Source organism: Varroa jacobsoni, unplaced genomic scaffold (assembly GCF_002532875.2).
Source record: "Varroa jacobsoni isolate VJ856 unplaced genomic scaffold, vjacob_1.0 scaffold_1240, whole genome shotgun sequence".
NCBI lineage: Eukaryota > Metazoa > Arthropoda > Arachnida > Mesostigmata > Varroidae > Varroa > Varroa jacobsoni.
Genome location: NW_019214142.1, coordinates 70,234 through 93,653, shown reverse-complemented (window position 1 = coordinate 93,653; position 23,420 = coordinate 70,234). Strand labels below are relative to the sequence as shown.

The window sequence follows — 23,420 nt, the reverse complement described above, 5'->3', positions numbered from 1 at the left end:
ATATAGGCCCTAATGGCCAGCCATTTCTAGACTTTTTTTTTGCATGTTTTGTAACTACTGTAACCGCTATCAATCTAAAACTTAAAGTGCCACAAATTTTTCGCGTCTGGCATGTTTAACGAACCTCTACGTACCAATATTTCTTTAGTGTTGAGCTATTCAGAAATATAGAAAATGAATTCTGCGTTAAAAGGAAGCGCTCAAAAATATCAATAGAAATATTGTTACCCAGCAAGCCACGAATCGAGGTCTGGCAGAGAACGAATGGTTACTGCATTAAATAGGTAAATCCTAGGTTGTTATGCAGGTACACACAAAGAAATTTATTTAAATACTGGTTTTCTTTTTGATACCGCTTCCAAATGACCGGTATCGAATTGCTATAGAACGTCGTCACTATATACATATATTTATATACTTTCATAATAATAAGTTTTTTTTAGTAATGAACGCGTCTCTCTAGAAGAAAGACGCCAGTATTCGTTTACTTTGCAAGACGTAACAATTGGAACGAAAGCCTTTTCTTAGTTAACAGAAGACATAGTTAATAGCGGCTATTAGTACGATTGATTTTTATATCTAGAGTAAATCTTTTCTCATCGCTAAACGATCAATGGAAAGCTGCTCCTGCAGCTACAATTTTTCTTATGGCTTTGCTTTTCTAACCTCTCTAACTTCTGAAATGCTCGTAAGGAAGCTCCAATCAGGTTAACGAAGTCCGTTAAACTCATTCAGTCACCCGTTCCAGGTAGCGTATGAAAATCTAAAACACACACATTTACAGCAACTTGGCATCATAAGCTTGACACTATAGCATATATATGGTGGCTCTAGAAGACTAAAACTGGGGGTCATAAAAAAGTTCCGAAAATAGTTGATCACTGGTTCATCATTCGAGTTATTTAAGATATTAGTAGTTATTTTATGATGCACTTTGTAGCTGTTTCTTTTTTTTTTTTTTGCTTGTTACCGAACCAGACTGCCCAGCGATTAGACTCGTAAGCAGCGCAAAGCATAATACATATATTGCGGGGTTTCCTATCTCTAGCACGAACGCAATAGATTTAAAAGATATCCTCTGGTCTGCATAGGCTATAATAGAATTGCATAGTGTGCCATGTCTGTCAAATCAGTTAGGTCCTTTTCAGATTGCGTTGACAGGGCACGTAGACATAAAAATATGGTCGAGCTTCTTGTGTGTGGACAATTCCAAGAACAGTAAGCCTAGATATGTCGATGTCAGCCGCCAGAAAAAAATACATAATTTTGGAGTCTACTCTATTTTGACCTTTGCCGTGAGCACAACCTGCAAAAGTAGTCTAGGATTTGCGCCGCATAACGCAAAGATTCTCTAACTGACAAAAGTGCTTAGAGGGGTCCAAAAATGGACTTGAGGGAGGTATCCCACTTTGGCTAGCCGCCCGAGGTCGATAAATACTTCAGACAGTAAACAACTCGTTAATTGACCTAGAAGTGAAGCTGAGAACATCAAGCTATTATCAAGCATCTTACATATTAGACAGTCCGGATGTGCCACAAGCTTGGTAGAGCGCACGAGAAAATACGGCTTCTTATATCTCGCCGGGCGCCGGGAAATCCCCTTACTCTGGAAAACCTGCTACAATAACATGCTTTTACACATAATTGTTATGGTTGAGAAAAATGGTAGCTCCACGCCTATATGAAGGAAAGAGAGGAATAGGTAGCTCCGGAAGATGTGTCTAATCGCCGACTTAAGTCAGATCTTTATCCCAAAAAGATTAACATTTGCGATTGATCGGACTGGAAAGGTTTCGTGGCACTAAGAAATGGCAGACAAGATAAAGATTGTCAACGAAGATCTATATATAGTCCAGTCACACTTGCTAAACTTGGCTATATAACGCAAAAGACAGGCGAGACAGAACAGTGAAATGCTGGACCGTTCATGGCAAGAATTATCGACGTGGCCTTGCAAAAGCCTGAGTCAGAATCTACTTTCCCGTTTAGACTTTTCAAATCTTGTTCCGACAGATTAGCACTTTTTTCGCCCGTCGTCAAATTAAGTTAGAAATCGTGCATTTGACGGTAGCGAAGATTTCAAAAGCTGGCGCTTGACGGGCTTTTTAGCACTAGACCTGAAGATCTTTGGCGGGAAATTATAAATAAACGAGTTGAGAGGTGGGGGAGGGTGTGGCAACAGCGTCTGCAATAACAAATTAAGATCGCAAACGCAATTCAAACCGCGTACTGGAATATTCTATGTAGAGAAATAATGCCAGCGGTTGTGTAAGACAGCTGCATTCAAATTCATCCATGGTTGCTAATATTACCACTGGAGCACTTAGAATGGGTGGAAAATATTATCCTGCCTAGTTAGGTGACGTGCGTCTTACGTTTAGTGTTTCTATTTCTAAAATAATGATTGAGATCATGCGAAGGCTGGCTATGCAGCTTGCTACGTTTATTCGAGCGCTTCGAGGAAAGGGCCTGTGCAAATGAAAGCATATCAACTAAATCACTCTAAAAAATTCACCTTAAAAATATGTGTAAGGAAGATATTTGACATCTGAATTATTCATCAGTTTGTGTATGAATGATCCTGCATTAGAAGCAAGTTACGATAATCATTTATCCAATTCTGTGAACAGACTTCGTCGGAAGTCGAAGGACGTATCTGCTACCTCAATTAGTTGAAGACCACAAACGCTATTAAATTAAAAATGCCTAGTTTTCTACGCGCTCAAAATGTGAAATTTAAAAATTACATTTCTGATACTACATCCTCCATTAATTTTCCGATGCGAAAAAATGTAGCTGAGACAAAGAAGATTAAAAGGAACTACTCAGTGAATTTCGCCAAAGCTAGCAGCGTTTGCTAAAACCAGTGTCAACGGTCTAGAGCCTGAAAGGCCGATTGGACTCACCAACTGTTACGACAATCCGTTTTCCATAGCCAAGAGATCGTGGCCGCTTGTCGTTGTAGCCATTGCATCGCTTTGCTGCAAGCGCGAGGTAAACTTTTAAAGGAAGGAAAATCAATCCCAAGTGAACCCAATGAAAGGCTATTGGCAGTTGCCTGAACATCAATACACTACTGCACGCACGGCTCAAGAAAAATGTCATTTTTATTAAAGATCGGTATCATCCAAAACGGACATTTTAAGACACCTTTTTTTTTTCTCAAGAGCAAATGATTAAGCCCAGGATTACCTTCCCGCATGGACACTTCAGAGGGTCCCTGAAGTTCTGCTAGAGTTTTTTAAATGCAGTGAAAAACCGAACTCAACTGAAGTCGCCAAACTGGGACAACAAATCGACAAAGAAGGCGCTGCACGAGCAAATAGCTCGTCGGAGCGATAATGTTGTAGGCCTTATGCCATCGGGTTACGCTTATTCCGATTTCCGCGGTTCGACCTGGAATTTAAGCGATTCAACACAATAGGTGATGGTTTTCGAATGGGTCGCGTCCATGGATGATTTGCTTGTTCGCTTAACAATCCGCGTGTTGCCCAATCGACTGGAAAATGCAATAAAAAGCCTAAGAATTTTTTAAAACTTAAAAACGTTTTAGGTTAGCTGAAAAATCTGCTTGGCTGATTCAGCGTGAAAAACAATTTAGAGGTTTTCAATTAATGAACTTATCGGTCCCCCGAGACTAACAGTAACTTTCAGTAAACAAACAATATCTCTCGAGAGCACATTATACATGATTTTAAAAAACTCTTCTCATTCTTCATAAAAGGAATTCACGCTGTGCAACATTGCGCACTGACACCAACTAAGTAATTCAGAAAGCTATCGATATATGTATATAAATAAAGGATTATAATTTTGTACGAGGTATGTTTTTAATCTAACTTAAGTTTTATTATTTAAGTATTCGTATATGTGTATATATAGTCTTTCCTGATTATCTTCTTTCTTTTCTAGCATGGACGCGCATTCATCCTCCTGGGTATCTGTTCTTTCCACGGCGACTAGTTGTTTAATGTTGACAAGGGTCAGAGTGCCTGTTGACAATCCAATTGATTGACTCTCGATATGAGGGTACAATGTAGTATAGCAGCGGAGTAGTGGCTATAGCGTAATAATGATCAGTTTGATGGGGGAGGTTGTCTTATCGTGAGTGGCACATTATCCAGGCACGGTTACCCAATATGTACAATAGCAACAAAGGACTGCACAAAAACGATACGATACGATACGATAGATCTCTAGTGGTATTTTTGCACGGAAAAAAATCCAAGAGAATGACTTAACTGTGAACAGTGATATCTTTTTAAACGGAAAGTCAACTTGTTTGAAAGTGCACACCGTAACAATGAATATGAACCGGTTTTGATTTAATATATCAAAGGTTTTATGATAAAACAAATTAGAAGAAAATACTGTAGAATTTATTATTGAATTATTTGATCAAATATATCGACTACTCGGTACATAGGTAGGTTTCTCAGGGTAGCAGGCCGCATCTGCCAGGCGGCATAGTTAGGAAATTACCCGTATCTGAGTCAGGTTGTAGAAATGGTGACGCGTCACCCAGTGCTGATTCTTCTGCTTGGTAAAAATAACAATATCACGATGAACAGACAGTCGTAAAGAATAATATCAAACAATAGTTTTGCCTTATTTGTTGTGCAAATCACGGCACAGAGGAAGAACAACAGAAAACAGAAAAGCCATGAACGCTACGGTGATACGAAAAAAACGCACGGTCAAGTGTCAAATCGGAACCAGGTATTGGTTAGACAATATCAATATTGCTCAATGTGTTTTCCCCTGACCAGGGGATGTAGACTGTGTTGTTTCGAAATTTTATCTGGTTGGCCGGGGGGCGGGGGGGGGAGGAGGCTTACCTTCTGGTAAAGCAGAAGCAGCAGTCCGGAGCACGGATCTCTTTGTGCTTGTGTACGACCAAAGGTAAGAAGTACTGTGTTTATTTCAACAGTGCGTTCATCCGTTTTACTTTAAGATTGGTTTCCAATTAAGGGCGACGCTTGAAACACTCACAAACTGACATCACACGTAGGTTAACGCAAGCCCGCCATCGATCCACTTGAAACTGATTATAGATGACCAGAAAAACTCTTGATCTTATACCAAACAAAAAGGAACCGAAGGAATTTCCCGTAAAGCGAAAACATGATATCATAATGAGCAGTTCGATAAGGCTACCACATTCCTACAACGCGGAATCGTGATTGTAACAATTAGGAGGACAAAGGCAGAGATGGGCTGTGTACGATATGTACCCCAATGGGTGCTTGCGATCGTAATGTTCTTCATCCGTATCACACTGAATGCAAAGAAAGCAAGTCACTAGCTCTAAACAATACCAAATCCATATACAATTTGTACACCCACATTTTTGACACATATAAAAATTTTTGTTTTGCGGAGGGGATCTTTCAAGCGAACGCTCTAATCTGGCTGATCACGTTTTTAGAGCTATTATTATTATTATTGATTTCTGAAAATCATTAAACTCGTATTAATTTCAAATACTTTGAAAATGATATACAATAAGTAAATTAACTCGGAAGAAAAGCCGTTAGTTCTGAAGGTTTATCTACATTAGATAAATAGGCTTATTAAAAAACAAACAATCTTAAGATTAAGAGTAACTTTCCATAGAAAACTCAATTTGATAATCTTTAGTTGTTATTTTGAGATCGTTCTAAACCAGATAGGCATGGAAACAATTGAGAAGCGGCTTTTGAACTTCGATATACTTGTCATTGTTATTTCTTAACCTTAATATGCAGCGTATAGATTGTTAACAGAAAAGTCAGCTTTCCTCATTCGAAATTTATAGGATCCAATGCACCAATGAACAGCCCTCATGAAAAAAAAACCGTTTTTTAACTTTTTAAAACGTTTTTCAACCACATTTTTTAACTGAGCCCATAACGCGAAGTTGTGGACGTCGCCAAAAACAACTGTAAGTCATAACTTCATCAGAACTTAACGTTCGTAACAATTGTTCGCCTCAATTTTACGTTTTTCTAATTTATGCAATATACCTGAAAACTTGAAGTTGATGAACTATTTCATAATCTCCTCATATTATCGACCTACGAACCCTATAACAATCAACAGCCTATAAAACAGTGCACATTTTTCCTCGTTCTTGGGCATCTTTTTCTCGCGTGCAAACATTGATATTTTAATACGAGCCTCACCATTCAGCTAACATGACTCGTCAGAACTATTTAGCATCATGTTGTTCTATTGCTACTTGCATTATTGCTAAGACTCGTAATCTCGTATACTTTCGACAACGACAACTGCTACCTCCTCGCGCATCAGTCCACGCCCCAATTTATTCAGCGTTGCCACCGAAACAAATCACTGTCTTGGTACAATTGTCTCGTTCGATTGTTTTCTGGTAAGCCGTACAGACTGGTTCACATCTTGCCTATAACGAAAATGTACAAGCTAAATCGTCTCCAGGCTACACGACACGTGTTTCCATCGATCTCGGATTCAGTTCTTGACCAACCCATTTCTAACTATTTTATTTTCTATATTGGCATTACACTCTCACAGCATACGCTCCGACGCTTTGGCTAGCTCTATTCTGCCTAAAAGCTTCCATTGTAACAGTAACTCGCCCTTCCGGTTGAGGACTAGTCACCCTTTTTGTAGTCTTTAGTCCGCCAGCCCCTCCTACTCGCATTCCTGTCAATTGCATATTTTTGCATTCATCGTGATGATTGTTCGTTAATTCTATTTAATCAATGTTGTTTGAAGACATCGACCTAGTGATTACATGAAATCTTACCAGTTACATTGATTGAAGTTCGGTGCCCATAAACATGCGGTTTCGCCTTAGTGTTAACTTAATGTTCGTTTATTGGAGGATTGTTATTGTTGAAATTAGGCGCGGCAAGTCTAAATAGGCTCTCGTTTGAGGCTTGTTTTTTAGTTTTTCGTGTTTGACGTTCAATACTTGGAACGACTGGCTCTCGCCTGCACGAAATGAAGCGTCTCTACACCCAGATTCGTTTGGCGTCGCTCTGCGATCTAAATTTACACTTGCGATTTAAAGTTGGAAGTAACAGACTGGCAGGGAAAAATGCTAGTCTTTTCTAGAACGAAATAACCAATGTTTACAACGTTCGCAATCTCAGCTATTATATTGTTTTTTCTGTCTTCACGCTGACGAAACATCAAGGAGATGGCAAAATGTTTCAACAGTGTACAGCGTCGCGACTGAGTATGCAACTGCAGAGGAAGAAGAAGCAGAAGCAGAACTAGATTCCAGCATAGCAAAATGGTAAATTTACTGCAAGGAAAAGGCAATGCGGACTTCAAAGTTGCTGGAGGCCATCCAAAATTGCAAATTCTACTATTATGATCAGGTCTTTAAGGAAAAATAAATGGTATCACAGATTGTTTACGAAGGCCTCAGGTACCGTGTGTATGTTATAAAAATGAGACAAACGCTTTCTGAGGCCAATAAAACTACGATCATTTATCCTTTTAAGAATAAGGCAACAGGGCACGTTTGATTTCACTGTAGCAGAAAAGAATTATTATTGGTACACAACCGCAGAAAAATGATCGCTGACTTCTGCCAGGACTTAAAGGGTATGTCTACTGCAATAACGGCAAATGCTTATGGGTAGTGTTTATATTTTGAGTGTGACTGTCGTGGTTGATAAAAGGAGAATGCATTACCAACGAAATCTATTTGCTTATTCTACAAAAGGGGTATGTAATCATGGATAACTGGAACTATCTAAAAGGAGACGAAACGTCTTCCAGCAAGGGACTGCGGGGCCTAAGATTAGTAGGAAGTTGATTGCTTAAGAATGTTCTTGAATGAACACTTACCCAGATTTGAATCCGCTGGGTTACTACGTATGGATGGTAATTGAACTAGAGCTCAATGTTTGATTCTTTCGAGTGTATTATTAAAAACGATTTCGCACGTTTTCGAAGGAAACATTTGTTTGGGTTTTGGATTAAAGGTATAATAGTGATAAATGGTGGTTCCATATAAGTTTTCAGAATGACAGTTTTATCATGCGCAAAAAATCTCGTTAAAATATCTGCTTTTGTTTAGGTACAATGTATAATAATTCATACTTAAGTCTATTAGTATTATGACATTGTGTATTACTGGAAAAACATAATTAACAATGAGGGTTGTCAAAAAGAACAGAATAAAGATTATAGGAGACGGGATTTAACAATTTCAGCGGAACAAAATAAGAAAGTGACACTGATCTTTCCGAAATTGGATTAGTATCAAAGTCGAGGTACTCCACTTTAAAATTTTGTTCGGTAAATTTTACCACAGTCACAAACACCGACACAACTATAAATTTTTCCATGCGGTCTGTAATTCTGGAAGTAAATTGCTTTTACCAATAGAGTTTTGGCAAGTACGGCTGCGTTTACGCAATCATTCGAAGGCCAAGAAACACATACGGCTCACAACGTTAGCTAATTAATTCACGACGCATTTTGAAGGATCCATCGAGGGTAGGATTACTGTTTGGCCACATTTAAACCACTGGAATAATACGGAAGTTGATCACTATGATAAACTCTAGCATTTCCACTCTCGTTTGTGGCCAAGCAGCGTGCACCGTGCAGTATCTGGAGACATTCGATTCTTTTTTTTTTTTAGTAGAAACACTGTCGCCTGCTAGATTTAGTCGTACTGTACCACCGATTCATTTAAATTTAAGCCGTTTGGTGAGAGCATCAAGCAACATGTTAACATTTTTCTGGAGACCAAACAAAGGCACAGCTTAATTTTCATAGATTTCGGCTTGAAAAACGTAATCAAACATTTTCCTTATATATACACATATGCATTTTATTCATGTTCTCAAAAATTTATATATTTATGTACCAACTATATATATATATATATATAGATATATATGACAACCAATCGTGATTTATTTACCAGTCGCATTCTTATCTAGAACATGATAGCAGGTTGAATACGCTTTATAATATTGAGTTAAAAACATTTCTCATACAATCGCACAACATTACGATCCTTCGTCACTGCTCCAGGCTGCCGACTAAAAGTATTTGGGAGACTTGTATTGTATAGGGTCTTTAGCGGGGGTTTATCACATATTTAACATTAGATTTAGGTGGAAGTCTGTAGCACGTGATGAAAGCCATGGACCATAGGTGACGTGACAATTTCGTTGCTAATTCCTTCTACGTGTCATTTCATATTGTTCTGATGCTGTGGAGATCATCGTAAAGGTATGTAAATCTATTTCGTGCTGAGCCTACTAATCCCCTCGGGATTTAGAACAACTAGATTCTTTTATATTTCATCGTTAGCTCTATGTATGGTAACTTGTTGACGTAGGTGAGAGGCGTGCGTAGTATCACTAGGATGTCGTGAGCTACCACCATTCCGACTTTTCGTTCGAACTTACCACCTTTGTCCTTGTGAGCTCGTCGTTAGGCCAAGCTCAGTGTCGATCATATCAGACGTGGCGAGGGCTTGTTGTATTCGAAACTCTGCTATTTTTATAAAAGATTAGGCCGTCGAAAAGGCCTTAGGTTATTCGTCTTCAAGACATGTCACGGTTTAGATTTGAACCTGAGCACAGACGAACTTTGTTTCGTGTTGGGAGCCAACCGTCCGATGGAATGCCTAATAGGACGTAAGATTCGAAATAAAGAGGTTACCAGTCTAGTTGTTTTAGAAGACTGTGGCAATCTAGAGATACCATCGCTGATCGTGGCCTCGTTTTCGTTAATTGTCTATGCTGTCATAGCGAGCACGTTCGTTGAGACTCCTATTTTTGAAGGGGGCACAACCAGCGTATCATTAGATTCGGACTCCACGTTTTCTTTGAAGACCACAAATTCAACACACTTACACCTCTGTGGGATCCTCATCGATTATTTTCCGTCCGTCAAAGGCGCTGTGCGTGCCGTGGCCGTGAAGCACTTTTTCTAAATTCGTGTTGCTTTGGAGGAATTACGCCTCTACTTTCGAAACACTTATTTAACTGCGATTCCATGCCACAACACCTTGGGCTTCGGAGATGACTAATGGCGTGATAAAGTTCCAGCGAAGAGATACTCGTTGAGCAGGGCTATTCAGTCGAATGCTAAAACTGATGCACTCTTGAAATGTTTGTTCCGTGTGTAGAGAATGCAAATCTTCCAGCGCTCGCACCAATTTTCGGACTGTAAACTTCTGCTCCAGAACCTCTCGTTGTCGTTGTTAAGCAATGATATGTGCGATCAATAAGCTAGCCCTTTAAAGGGTGATATAGCTTGTAGAGGATATTCTGATAGAACGGTTAGTCAACATAGGTGTACCATATTAACGAAACAAGCATCCAATCTATTTTCACGGAAAAGTAATTTATTCGGTTAACTCTCTGCTCCTCTGAGAAGAAATTCTTCCTGTTGCCGAAAATATCTTTTACGTCACCGAGCGTAACTTTTAATATATATATCGGCTTGAAGGCTGAGGTTAGGAGTGTCGCAGACGGCAGGACTTACATCGAGAAACTAAAAATATTTCGCATTTATGGAGCTAGATGGCCAGTAATTTCGAATCACGCTTCATATCGCATAACACGTTTCCTTGCCTCTGCCGAACCTTTCTCTTTTTATATCAATATCTTTTGTTTAAGGGGTGCGAAACTACAAGAGTGTTGAAATACTCGGGACTGTCTAAACACCTTTAGACAAAAGGAGAGTTTGAGACATCATGCCCGAAAAACGTTTTTTCTTAACGTTTAAACGTTTTTTTTTTAAAAAAAAAAAGGAAACTGTGGGTTACACAGTAGCAGAAAATCAGGCGTACAGCACAGAGCGCCACGATTACGTAACTCTTACTAGCGACGCTTGAACCAATGGGAGGCAAAATAGTGCCTTGTAAATAACTTTGCGGAGCTGCCGAGATTACCAAATAAAAAAAAGATATGCAACAACAGAGTCGAAACAAAAAGGGAAAAAAATTAGGGAAGCGATGTGAATTTGCTAGCAGGTAGCGAAAGGGATGATCTAGAAACTCAGGGAACCAAGCAATCAGGTATCGCGTCCATTAAAGAATCTGCTGACTTAGTAGCTCGGGTATGATCTGAAATCATAAATGAAATGAGAAGCAGAGAACACAGGCGCGTAGACTAAGATATGCGACTCAGTTGAAAAGCTGAAAGCTCCGCCGGGCTGAAGTGGCCCCCAGTTTTTAGGAGGACATCGTAATCAAGCAGAGATTCCGGGCAAAAGTCTTTTCGAAATCAAATGTGTATGGGTGGATGACCCAGTTGATAAGCTGTTCGGAAAACTAGAAGAGAACCCTATCCGCTACTTCATCTTAGCTAGATTCGATTAGGAATACTTCGAGAAAATTGTTGAAGCAGTAATGCGCAAAAAGGAAATGTGTGTTTTTGTGATTATAATTGCTGAAACGGACAGACGGTTACAAAGCAAGCAATGTCTTTAGTGTAAACCAGATTAGAGGAAAAGCCTTTCTTGCTGACATTGCTCAGCCTACGGTCATTGGTAACAAATTATACGGAACGAGGTTTGAAGATTTTGTTTAAAGAGCCGCGTGCCGAGGCTTCTTTGACTCTTATAAAATCTCTAGAAAACCGGAGAGGACTTGAAGCGTATCTGGATATTTCTCTTACGGACGGATAATTATGAACATTTTTATGAAAAAAGCGGCCTTCTTCTTGACGTTTTTATTTCTACTTTCGGAGCAAACTTTTCACCGGGTTCGCCGGTAGCTGATCGGTTGTAGCCCATTTTTCCAACGCGACGCCTGCCAGTTTAGTTCTTCCAATCAGGAACCCTTTTATTAAATCGATTTTTTACCCTGTAACTGGGCAATCTAAAGCCACACGTTGCTTAAAGTACCAGCACATAAGCCATAAAAGCCACAACTACACTGAGGACGCAGTGACGGAGAAACCATGCGACCAGTATGGAGTTCCTGGCCATACAGCCAAAGCATGTACAAATTTCGCATCATGTTGTTCTGCGATATAGGCGCTTCTGCAGCCAACTCAACAGATTTTTCCATATACACAACAAAGCACTGAGATGAAAGACTGCGGAAGGAAGGTATCTGGAGAGCAACAAGAAGCGGAAGTAGTGCAGCGCAAGACAGAACAAAAGAAGTCAGGCGCGAACGCCGATGAAAATGGTTTCCTGAGTGGCCTAGCAGCGGACGAAAAAAAAAGCTGTAAGAGAAACAATTCGATCTTTTTTCTCAGCAAAGAAACGAGCGAGAGCTGCAATCGCAATAGGTTTGTACATGGTCTTCTGGAAAAGATTGCAGATAGAGGAAAGACTAATCTTTTATTACTCAGTGAACTAAACAAAAGCTGAATTAGATTCACTGTGAACGGGTCAAGAAAAAAAGTTTAGATACGTGTATATATCATATCCGTATACTTGAAGCAGATAAGAGAGATGGCCGCGGATTTGTATCAGTGAAAATCAAGGATTCCTGTCGTTCTCATTCCTGCTCTACTTGCTCAAACTGGACTATAAAGTCCCCGGGGTAACTTGATGAATATTGTATGCAGGTGCTAATCTTAGGGCCGCGATGTCATATAGATTCGAATCAGGGCATGGACTCACTTCGTTTCTCGGTGAAAGCCAACCATCTGATTAGAATGCCAAACGGCAATACTGAATGTAAAAATTTAGAAATATTTAAGGACTGAACTGTGGAGCGCATTAAGCGACTCACAAAAGTTTCCGGTAATAACGGAGGATTTCAACACCTTGCCAGAGGGGTGGCAAAAGAAGTCAACGAGGCAGATCTCCACTGGCAACGCGATCAGCTAACAATAAATGAAGAAGTCATCCCTATCTCTCTAGGACATTCCCTTTATCCTTTGTGGTTTCGATTGTTTGCAAATGGATTATAGGAGCGTGATTAAAGGTTTTTTTAAAATCTTAAACGAAAGGAAAACGACCATTATAGTAAGAAATATTTAATTGTAGTACAGAAAGAGCAGAATCAAGCCACTTAACGCATACGAAGGCATTTAGATACCAAGGCAAAGAGATAGGTATTGTGAGGGCTTAATGAAAAAGACCTCGCAGAGAAATAGCGATTCGTAAGAACTGCTTGTGGGGGACACGTGAACAAGCAAGAAAGCACCCAAAAAAAACAACAACAACAAAAAGGCAACAGAAACACATAAATATTTAGAGAGAAAACCAAGGAACTGGATCTTGGTAAAATTGAAACTTACAAGGAAGAATATTGAACCTGACATTCAACGCAGCAAAAACTATGCTGAGAAAAGCCTTTAAAGGCTACCTATCAAGACAAAAAAATTAAAAGCAAGACTATAGAAAAGAAACGAAGTTTGACCGCACCGTGTTTGTTATCCTTGAAGTCGAGGCCGATATCTCTGCTGTTTCTGAGTATTGGTAAACGCATCACCTTGTGACAAGACCTCCGAGGCCGAATCGCATTCCGGCAATAGTCAAAAATTTTACGTTTAAGGAGTTTCGTGCAATCGTCGCCGAGCTGGCCACAAATACCATAATGACGCATAACTTCCTTTTAAACTGGAAACATGGGCAAATTCTCTCGAAAAAGAAATGGATCCTACTTACCGAAAGATCGAGGCCATTTTATACAAACGACTAAGAAACTTAGTAGAAGATGATAGGCTGAAGTCTGATGTTTAGTATAGCTTTAGGAAAAGTTATTTGTCTCTGCAGCAATTGACAAGATCCAATGAAGGGTTAAGCAAACACGTGGACTGTCCATTTTCTCCAAAGATCTCTTTCAAATAAATTTTTGTATCCGAAAAATCCGTTTATATATCTAACTGTATCAATAAACTAATTGATGATATAACAGACCTATATTTGTCACTGTAATTGATGGGGCCGCGCAAGAGTCCATAGTGGGTCCCTTATTGTGAAACCTAACATATGACTGGTCCTCCTCCTGACAGGCTTGTCGTTGGAGGCTAAAGGAATGTAGGGTGCGCCCATTTGTCTGGGTTTTGTTTCGTCGCTTTCTTTTGTGTCTGTAAGCAAACAAAAAAACTAAGAGGCTTTCAGGCCATAAACACGGCAACGTTTGGATTTGCGATGATGGCTTGGAACGGTTCGAAGTGGGGCGTAAATCGCAACAAGGATCTGCAAGTGTTGCACAGAACATATCGCAACATCGCTGAAATACGGCGCAGTGTAGATGTGGATCCAACGACCCAACTCGACGTCATGCTCAATAACTCGGTCTTTCGAGGAGCGCTCTGCACAGGGTACAGCTGGCTCGATGGTAGGAATCCAGGGCCATGACAAATGTCGTTTATTTGTCCAAGCACTCTATTCGAGCAGCGACCGTGAACTAGATGTTGAATTACGTAGGGCCATGATTTAAAACTACGAAAAACGGATTGAGTTGTGTAAGCGGTCCCCAGCCCTATATTTAGTTGCCATTATTTTTCATTGGAAGAACAAATTAAATTGTTGGGCTAGACTAATGTCAGAGAGTAACTTGTTTTTGTTCCGGGAAAATCAAAATAGAACAATAACTTTTGGTACGCAGACGACCTTAGGAGCACTCCACGTGCTAGAGAACTGTATGTAGAAAAGACCAAATCAGATACTGAAGAAAATATCTAGACGGATACGTAAATGTGGACTAAAATTAAGCTCTGCTAAAAGTCGCTTTATTAAATGGCAAAAAAAAAATGTGCTGACACTGCACTCAACGGATAGCTCATCTGCGTTTAAAATACTATATATACTTGATCGGAGAGACTACTTAAAGATGGCACTGCAACGCATGGTACCCGAGGCATATCGTTCCACATGTGGCGCAGATATACATAGTCTCTGGTAAATAAAAATATATTGTTTTACACAGGATGTGATAAAACTTATTTAGTGCCAAATCTTAACTACGCCCGGATTCATTCTGTACTACCTTTCTATACTTCATTAATTAAAGCCCCCGTATTATACAAGCAGGGATGATCTGCCCCGTTGTTCTCTCCCATATGCTGATGAATTCTGAATAGGCAGGGATGGCGGATAGTTTGAAGTTACGTCAAATTTGCAGATTCTCTACAAATAGCACTGGCTCATTTAGCGAGTACATGTATCTATTCAACGACAAACGATGTAGACTTATGGCGTGCTTCAAGACCAAGTATCTAGCTCCGTCGAATTTTTCGAATTGCTTCGTTGAGGTGTGATCCGAGACAGTTTGAATCCCGTAGGAGGCAATCGAGGTCAACGTCATTTCTAGCAAGGTTACCACCGTGCACAAGGAAACTCTTGGGAGTGTACGTATTTCCACACTCGTTGCCGACCATCGCTTACCGTACTTTGGCTTCGGTGTTCTTTTCGAAGGTTCTACCATTCATGGGTAAGGTCAGCTCTGGGTACCTGAAACTAGCTGCATGGTTCAAGGCCGTTCTGCTTATGTGTTAGCACATGTTAAAATTGAACAACATGTCCCGTCTCGTCTACGGAACTTGGCAGCGTATCGACAGCTCGCTGGACATAACACTGACGATTCTTTTTGAAGATGATAAAATCGTCAGCGTAGAGTAACGTTTTTACCGGTCTGGCCGAACCCTGAACACGGACTAACAGGCTACTCTGCAGTAGAAACAACAGCAGAGGCCTCGGGTGTTCAGCCTATACAACACTAGTCGATCTAATTGGACCACTCCGTCATCCATATCCACCGCATGTTCTTGTAAAATAGCCCTGATTAAGTGCAGCATGTTTAGTGCAACACTGCATTTTACAAATTTGAATGAAATTTTATCTCTGAAAGACATATGAGACGCCAATTTAGAATCAGGGAAGAGCCCGTTTTGGTATGCAACAGACACGTGTAGCTTCTCAAGCAGCGTGTCCGATGCCATAAAGACGGTACGTTCTGTCTTGTGCCTTTGTTGTTTATCCAGAGTGTACAAAGAAGTTTCAAGAAACTGTGTCAGCCGACGCGAGATGAGATAAGTCAGAAGCTTGTAACAGTAGCTTCTTTTAGCAATTGCTCTCCACGAAAACACCGGCTAGGCAGTCCGTCCTCTTACGTATTACGCTCGAAAGAAAGTAACAATGCCTTCTGCAAGAACCGTGCCAAACGTCGACTATCATACATCAGCACTTCAAACGATCAACACCCACGGTGCATGGGCTTCATAAAATGGGATCTAGGTTTACTGGAAGGATTTGCTAAATGCCGAGTCTCGACGAACGACCCCAGAAAGCCAACGTTGCGACTACCCCACACTGTTTCTTACGGGGTACGAAGTTCTTCAAGCTACGTTTATTACATGGCAAACCACCATCAGGCATTCGTATGCACTGTGGGGAGGAAATAGAAGTAACATGCGATCGAATTAAAAATGCACGTGTTCACGACGAAGCAAAAAGACCTTCCGTGATGACCTGTGGAGGTTTGTCCGCTCGTTATGCAACTCGAGGAAAGAATGGTAGCCCAAGCTATGGACACAGACATAGTGTTTACCAATGGTTATTTTAGAGACGATTTTAAAGGCGTCAGGAGGATTTGAACAGTTTTAGCCGAAGTCGCAGTAGAAAGATATAAGAACTGTCCATTATTTCTTCCAGGATCATGTGGTCCTGTTAGAGTGTTTCTCAGGAACCACTCATTCGGTGGAAGACGCTGCAATTCTTTAGAAGCACTTTGCCATGACAACGCGCCGGACTACACGTTGCTGCTAAACCGCTACTTTACTAAACAACTGTCTCCTGGCGGGTTTCTTTTTGTTGGAAAAAAACTCGAATTAGAAAAACCACTTGGGCTAATAAACAAGTTCAATGTTTTTAAAAATGGGGCATGCGTTTTGTTCGCTCGGTCATCGACTAGTGCTTTTTGAAGCAGGTCAAAACTACTCTTTTTTTCATTAAACCTAAAAATCAGTACACACAATTACTGTTTGAGGGGGAACTTTCGAAATGAATCGGTCAAGCCTTTAATGAAAGACTTTAACTGAGATGAAACCTAGCCGTCAAGAGAACATCTTTGATTATGCCGCTACGTACGGATGCATTGATCTTCAAGCGACATAATACACCGAGAGCCAATGTAGCTTAAAACTTGCCATTGATCTCCGTGTCTCCTCCTGTTTGACGTTCTCCTCACAAGTTAAGCAGCGAATGAAGCGATGACCACCGTATGCACCTATTTCAAAAACGCCTTTATAACGACGTGCCATATATTTAACGAATTTGAATTTTGCCGCGGATGTAGCAGGCACTTAGAGCTCGTCAGTTGAATTCCAGATTTACAGACAATCTTCGTTGCCAAATCTGGCGTAGGTTATCCACAGCGTACATCTCATCGAAGTGTGCTAAAGTTTTTGGATAGATGGTGACGTCGAGTAGTGCATTCGTGTGGAAGCTGATCGGACGCTATAGCAAGGAAGGTAGATTTAAGTTGCATACAGCGGTTTATTACAATAGATTTGTTCAGATCTAAGCTTATTCTAGTCGAGATAATGGAGTAGGAATACATAGCGAAATTCTAAAAACGACAGATAGGATTTATTGCTTTATTGGTCGTTACCCCTGCAATTATGATGGCGAAGTGTAAGATAATAGTATTTTTCACCAGTTAATAAGATTACGGTTTTGGAATTACGCCTTTGTTATTTTAAAATCATGCGGCAGTATAGGGTGGTAGGTATATACCGACCTACCTTAGGCACGTGTTGGCACGATCGAACGGGCCTGATAAGGAAACTTGATACGAGAACACCTTTTTCCAGCTGGCAAAAAAAAATATGAGAAACAAATATCTGATCACAATATAGCTACAAATACTTTGTTGTTCCCCGAATTAATTGTTGTGCTTTTTAAATATGTAGTTTTTTAATTTATTTTGCAATCCTCAATATTTAGTCAGTAAAGAACATCGTATTTTTGATGGTAACTTTGATGGACTAGGTGCTTGTGATTAACTTTGGTCAATCATAATATATTTCAAGTTTGTTTCAAACAACCATAGGAAATAGTCAAAGTTTGCTGTCGACCACAATAATCGTTTCGGCGTCCAAAACTGCTCAATATCTATACCTATATTATATAGACTGTGTGAACAGGTACTAAAAATATCAAATAGGGTAGTCGTTCCATAGAACGTTTAACATATAGGCAAGAACTAAGGAGAAAATAAAATTTAATACTCGTCATCTACTCGTCTCGATTATTCGACATTATTAATTAGCTTAGAGAGTCATCTAAAAGGGCTCGAATCGCGTGGCGGTTCTCAGTTTCCGAAGATGGATTCTGGGTGAGGTTTATAACAAGAGAATAACTCTTCAACAATTTCTAACAAAAAGAAGATTACGAAAATATTTATCATGAATAAAATGAAGGCATACACAATTAGCTTGCAAATTGCAAATGCATGAAAATTCGTCACTGTCTTAGGTATTGGTCACCGTATGGGGTATGTTATTGTATACAAATAGACGACTAAGGAAATGAAAATAAAATTAGAAGAATGATTGGCGACTTGGATTTTCGAAAAATCTATAGCATCTATTACACGCCACTGATTAATATTCGAGTAAAATGTAAAAAAGTCCTTAGTTACGCAGCAACTGTAGAGTTAAAACACAAACGTGCGCATGCTTTGACGACACTGTGAGTGCCCCCTAACCCGCCTGGGGCGAAGTGATGGGTATGTAAACTTATATTAAAACCAGTATCTTTAATTCCAGCTTGCAGGTCGAAAAAGAACAATTCCTTATAGCCTTAAATGGATGGATGGATATATTTTGTAAAGAAGGCTCTTCAGATTTGCCTACTTAAAACTTACTTAGAAGGGTACAAACCTAGGACAAATGAGGCAAGGCCCTTGTCGGCTGTCGCTCGGTTCGCGTTTAAACGTGTATTCTAGCCATTTGGCATTCGGTAATTGAGGATTTTCTGATATGGCACCTTGGTTAGCGAAAATCTAATTATCATGATGGTCCTGGTTTAAAGGATTAAGGTATTATCTTTAATTTAAAGTGAGCACACAAAAGCACACGGTTAAACGATGCTGTTGAAATGCTTAGACAATAAATAGCATTACCATAGCATCTAAAATGGTAATTCATAGAGGCAACTTCTTGTGAAGAAAATAATATTCAAAATGAAGCTGTCTTTACTAAGCGAAATCTTTTACAACTCTTGCACAATCTGGACGGCCGATTTTTCGATAACAATTTATCATTTAAATGTTGTGCTTCATTGTTCGAAGGCTTGTTATGTAAACTTAGAACCAGCAGCAACGATTAGGTCGGAATGGCTGGCTTGAGAGGGGCCTAAAAAGCAATCATGTTCATCTTAACCTTCAATTAGTAACTTGCTAATACCGAATCATTAAATGAAACTTTACTTGTCTGATTGATTTTCCTTTAAGATAAGATTAATGAACTTACATATTATTTACCGAAGTTGCCATAAGTGTGCATAGTACGTAATGGGCCGAAGCTTGCATTCACTGTTTGTCTGAAATCATTTATTGGGATCACATCTATTGAATGTCGTATTCAGAAGGGTCGTATCGGGAATCCTATGCACTATGAACCTTGACAGCTCTTGACACCCAAAAAGCTAGCACTTTTTTTTTGAACAATCGCGCTTGGAACAGCGTTGAACACGATCAGCATAACTCTTTTGGTGACGTTGTACGCTGGTGTAGCTCGGCTACTTTCAATCAGCGAACGATTTCAGGCTGACAAAAAGATACGTTATAAGGTATCATTCTCGTGTCTATTCAAACAGGTCGTTTAATTGACAGATTAGAACCAGCGATCACTGGTCCCGTTTCTATTCAGAGTGATATGTTTGCTAAGTTAACAGACAACACAAGAGAATCCGTTCCTAAATGTGGAATACTGAATCGGACGAGTATTCTTAGTTAGCTTGAGTTGTCGTTAGATGTAGGTTTTATAAGTTCCCACATTTAATTTTTAGCATAATTCTCCGTACCGGCAGATGTATCAATACTTAGAAAACGTATCACGATACGTATGTGTAGTAAAGTGTATGAAGAAGGAAGTAGAGGTAGTTATAAATAAACAACTTAGACTAGACGAACGCGAGCCCACGCAGTGTTACGAGGCACATGATCTAGCCCTAATCTCTACCACGCACTCCTTTGCCTTTGATCATTTGGCATCATTCTTATTTGTTGGCCAGACTCTAAATCTATTTAGCTGATAATAGCATATATCGATAATTTTCTCACTAATTGGAACATGTAGAATAGAGGAAATTACCGAGAATAAGTTAACAATAGAACAATTTAATTAACACTTCCAATTAATGTCACACATCCTAATTACACGGACTGTATAAAAACGCCAAAACTATATTCTCTGTTATAATTAACGTAACGTAATCTTTGTAGAATGTGGAATATTGTTGTATTTTGTTTTTATGTGCTAGCCATTGTTCTTAGTTTGTCATGTTTTTTTTTTTTAGCTTTTCGTTGCTTTAAGTGCTAATACGTATACTGACTGAAAGCAGAAAATTTCTCCTCTGTAATCATAGCAACATTTTCAAAATATATTAATTTTTTTGTCAAGTATATACGATGTTACACGTGCGATTGGCAAATGACACGAATGTTTACCTATTTTTTTTTTTATATTTAGCGTTTCTTGAAGAAAGAATCTTCCAATTATATAGTACCATTATGATTTATAGAGACATTTGGTTAATATAAATATATATAAATCAGACATGATAATCTCTTGATTAGGCATGCCCTGGTGTTGTAAGGTTTAGTATTTTATTATTTTTTCATTTATTATTTTGTTGATTATTTTCAGAAATAGGCTTCCAACTCCATTGAACTGCTTCGTAGCTCGAAAAGTGCTTTAATACTATATACACTTTACCATATTTACAGAATTTGTCATTTAATGGCATCTAAAGGCCAGATTTGAAGACCAAAAACAGAAAATACGCAATAGTTGTGTGAACCAACATAAAATGTGTGGCTGGGTCGAAGGGTATTTATGTTACGCTTTTAATTTAAAAAATCTTAAACTAGAGATCCTCAATTTTACCAGCAGCCACCGCGGTCGTTTATTTACAGCAGTTTAATGCCGTCGCTTCCCATACATCAAAGGTACACAAAAGCCGAAAAAACCGACAACATGCATGTTTTATAAATAATTCTTGAAACTTTTCATTTATCTATCTCGACTTATTTCGATCAGGCCGTTCAGCAGCCTCTGTCGAACACGTGAAACGTAGGAATTATTTAATGATACTTACGATAGAAAGGGAAAAATATATAACAAATAGGTATTTTTTACGGTACGTACACTTGTCACGTTTGAACGGCGGGTCTCAGCATTGATGCTACTGAGGTCATCGCCGCAATGTCAACCATGATTCAACATTGATATAGAAGGACAAAGCACTATTGCCACTGTGCCCTACTGAATTAGAAAACAAATTCGCTTTCATACTTTCCTTATTTAATTACACGTTTCGCATGGTACGGCTGTCCGGTAATGGCGGCACTATAAAACGGATGTGTACGTTTCAAATACACACAAAGGCTGCGACCGTCGTGCCCCGGTGATGGCGCAATAGGTAGCTTGTTTACCTAATTAGCGGTAATCTGGATTCGAGTCCATTGGCACTGGGAGCCAGGCGTCTGATAAAACGTTTAATACAATGCTGGTACATGACGTAAGCCCGTTAGGGTACAACAGTCGAATGCCGCACCGTGTGCTCTGGGAGACAGGTTAATCAAATACAAGAAACGTTCAAGAGCATTCATGCCTTAAACTATCTATGGATAGATGCATTATTACTGCTATTTAATAGAACCTTACAACGGCCCAGTTACAAATACAGTAACGTTTAATTTTGCACAAGTTAGACATGATTCGACACGGTATGTCAACTAAAACCGCAAAACGCGTATAATACATATATTGACACATAATATACGGAGCATTATTGAGGGGCTTTGTTGTTAAGCGTCACTATTACGCTAAGCGCAAGTGGCAGTGCTCCAGGTGGGAGCCTTCCGAACAGCTCATCTTAACAGCTAATGACTCATCGAAAAACACTATTTTCCTACTTGTATTATATAATATTATATTATATAACTATAATGTGTTGCCATCACAACATGGTCTGTTAAAAAAAAAACAGTTAAATGTTGAAGACGAAATGCAGTAGAGCACTGGCGGTCCCCCTGGCGGAGCGCCTGACATCTGAAAGTTGCTATCAACCGACTTGGGTTCTCGAGCAAAATTTTTAACAAATGACTCCGATATCAGTTTTCTATTTTCGTCATTGCACGTCGGCTAACGTAGTTGCTTGTTGAAGTTAGCGACATAATGGCCTGGGTTCGAACATGGGCGTAGACACAATTGGTTTTGCGGTGGCAGGGGCCAGCCGTCGGTGGTCATGCCTCACGGCCCAACTGCCAGGGTTAAGGCACGAATAACATATAATAATCATGAAGATTAACACGACCGTAACTTCTTAGAAAGCGAAGCAAATGTTGTGTCCTCAAAGGCGATTGTCGCTTTATAGCATCTAAGGTATACAGAAAAGGGAAGCCTTAAAGCGCTAGCTAAATCAGGAATCATTGCTATTTAGCGTTTCATTTACTAAGAGGTCTCTGTTATGTTTAATATTTCCGCTCTATGCGGTAGACGTACGAGTTTCCCTGCATAACCGTATTGGGAAAAATGCTGTGCTCTATTACCCCCTATGGGATTGGCCATTTGGGACATCCGGTATAGAAATATATTTTGGCCATCGATTTAGGGACACATCTAAACACTTCGTTAACATTCAGTGTCAACGTTCAATAATTTCGCCGTTTGAGTATAAAAGTTTTTCGTTGTTTTTTTGCTTCCTCGAGATCAATGAGGGTCACAGAAAAGTGCGAGAAACATCATTCATCATGACATTTCTTTGATAAATCTTATTGTATATAAATTTATTCGTAGAATCATAATTGCGTATTCGTAAAATACACATAATTATATAGAAAAGTGAGATTCGAGGCCACTTAAAGCATAAAGCAGACTCGCAATTCGGGCAAAATCTCCGTGTGAATAACGGAGATTCAGAAAGCCTTCAGCTTTTCGGCCATCGTCGAGTCGCCACCCTTCGAGGCTCTGAAAAAGCCATGAACGTGAAAAATACATGACTAGATGTCGGGAAATACACAGCCCCGTTAGCGAATGCAAAGATATGAACAACGGGTAATAGTATATAAGCTTTAAGTGGATCTGGTGTATATATATGTACATGTAAAGTTTACTTATACCCGTCAGGGATTTGCTGTCAATTTGAATCTTATTAATAATACGCTTTAAGTATGGAAACCTTTTATCTATTGTGGGTACTACGGAGCAGCGACGATCGGAGGGGTGGCCGATTTACAAAGGCCTGTTACATTGAATCTGTCGGAGTTTGACTATGTCGTT

General features: G+C 39.5%; 2 long non-coding RNA genes across 2 annotated transcripts in view; one reads left to right on the top strand and one right to left on the bottom strand.

Annotated features, from left to right (window-relative positions):
- Positions 1-6,092, bottom strand: part of LOC147752468 (uncharacterized) — a 6,934-nt gene extending 842 nt beyond the window's left edge. Inside the window, exons 1-2 of the long non-coding RNA XR_015314004.1 lie at positions 6,006-6,092; positions 4,839-4,995 (exon numbers count right to left, since the gene is read on the bottom strand). This is a non-coding gene — a long non-coding RNA (uncharacterized LOC147752468). The remainder of the gene's footprint in view (positions 1-4,838; positions 4,996-6,005) is intronic.
- On the top strand, positions 5,635-7,388 carry LOC111267918 (uncharacterized). The gene is made up of 2 exons (XR_002684914.2): positions 5,635-6,370; positions 7,160-7,388. It is a non-coding gene; the product is annotated as an uncharacterized LOC111267918 (long non-coding RNA).
- The last annotated feature ends 16,032 nt before the right edge of the window (positions 7,389-23,420 follow it).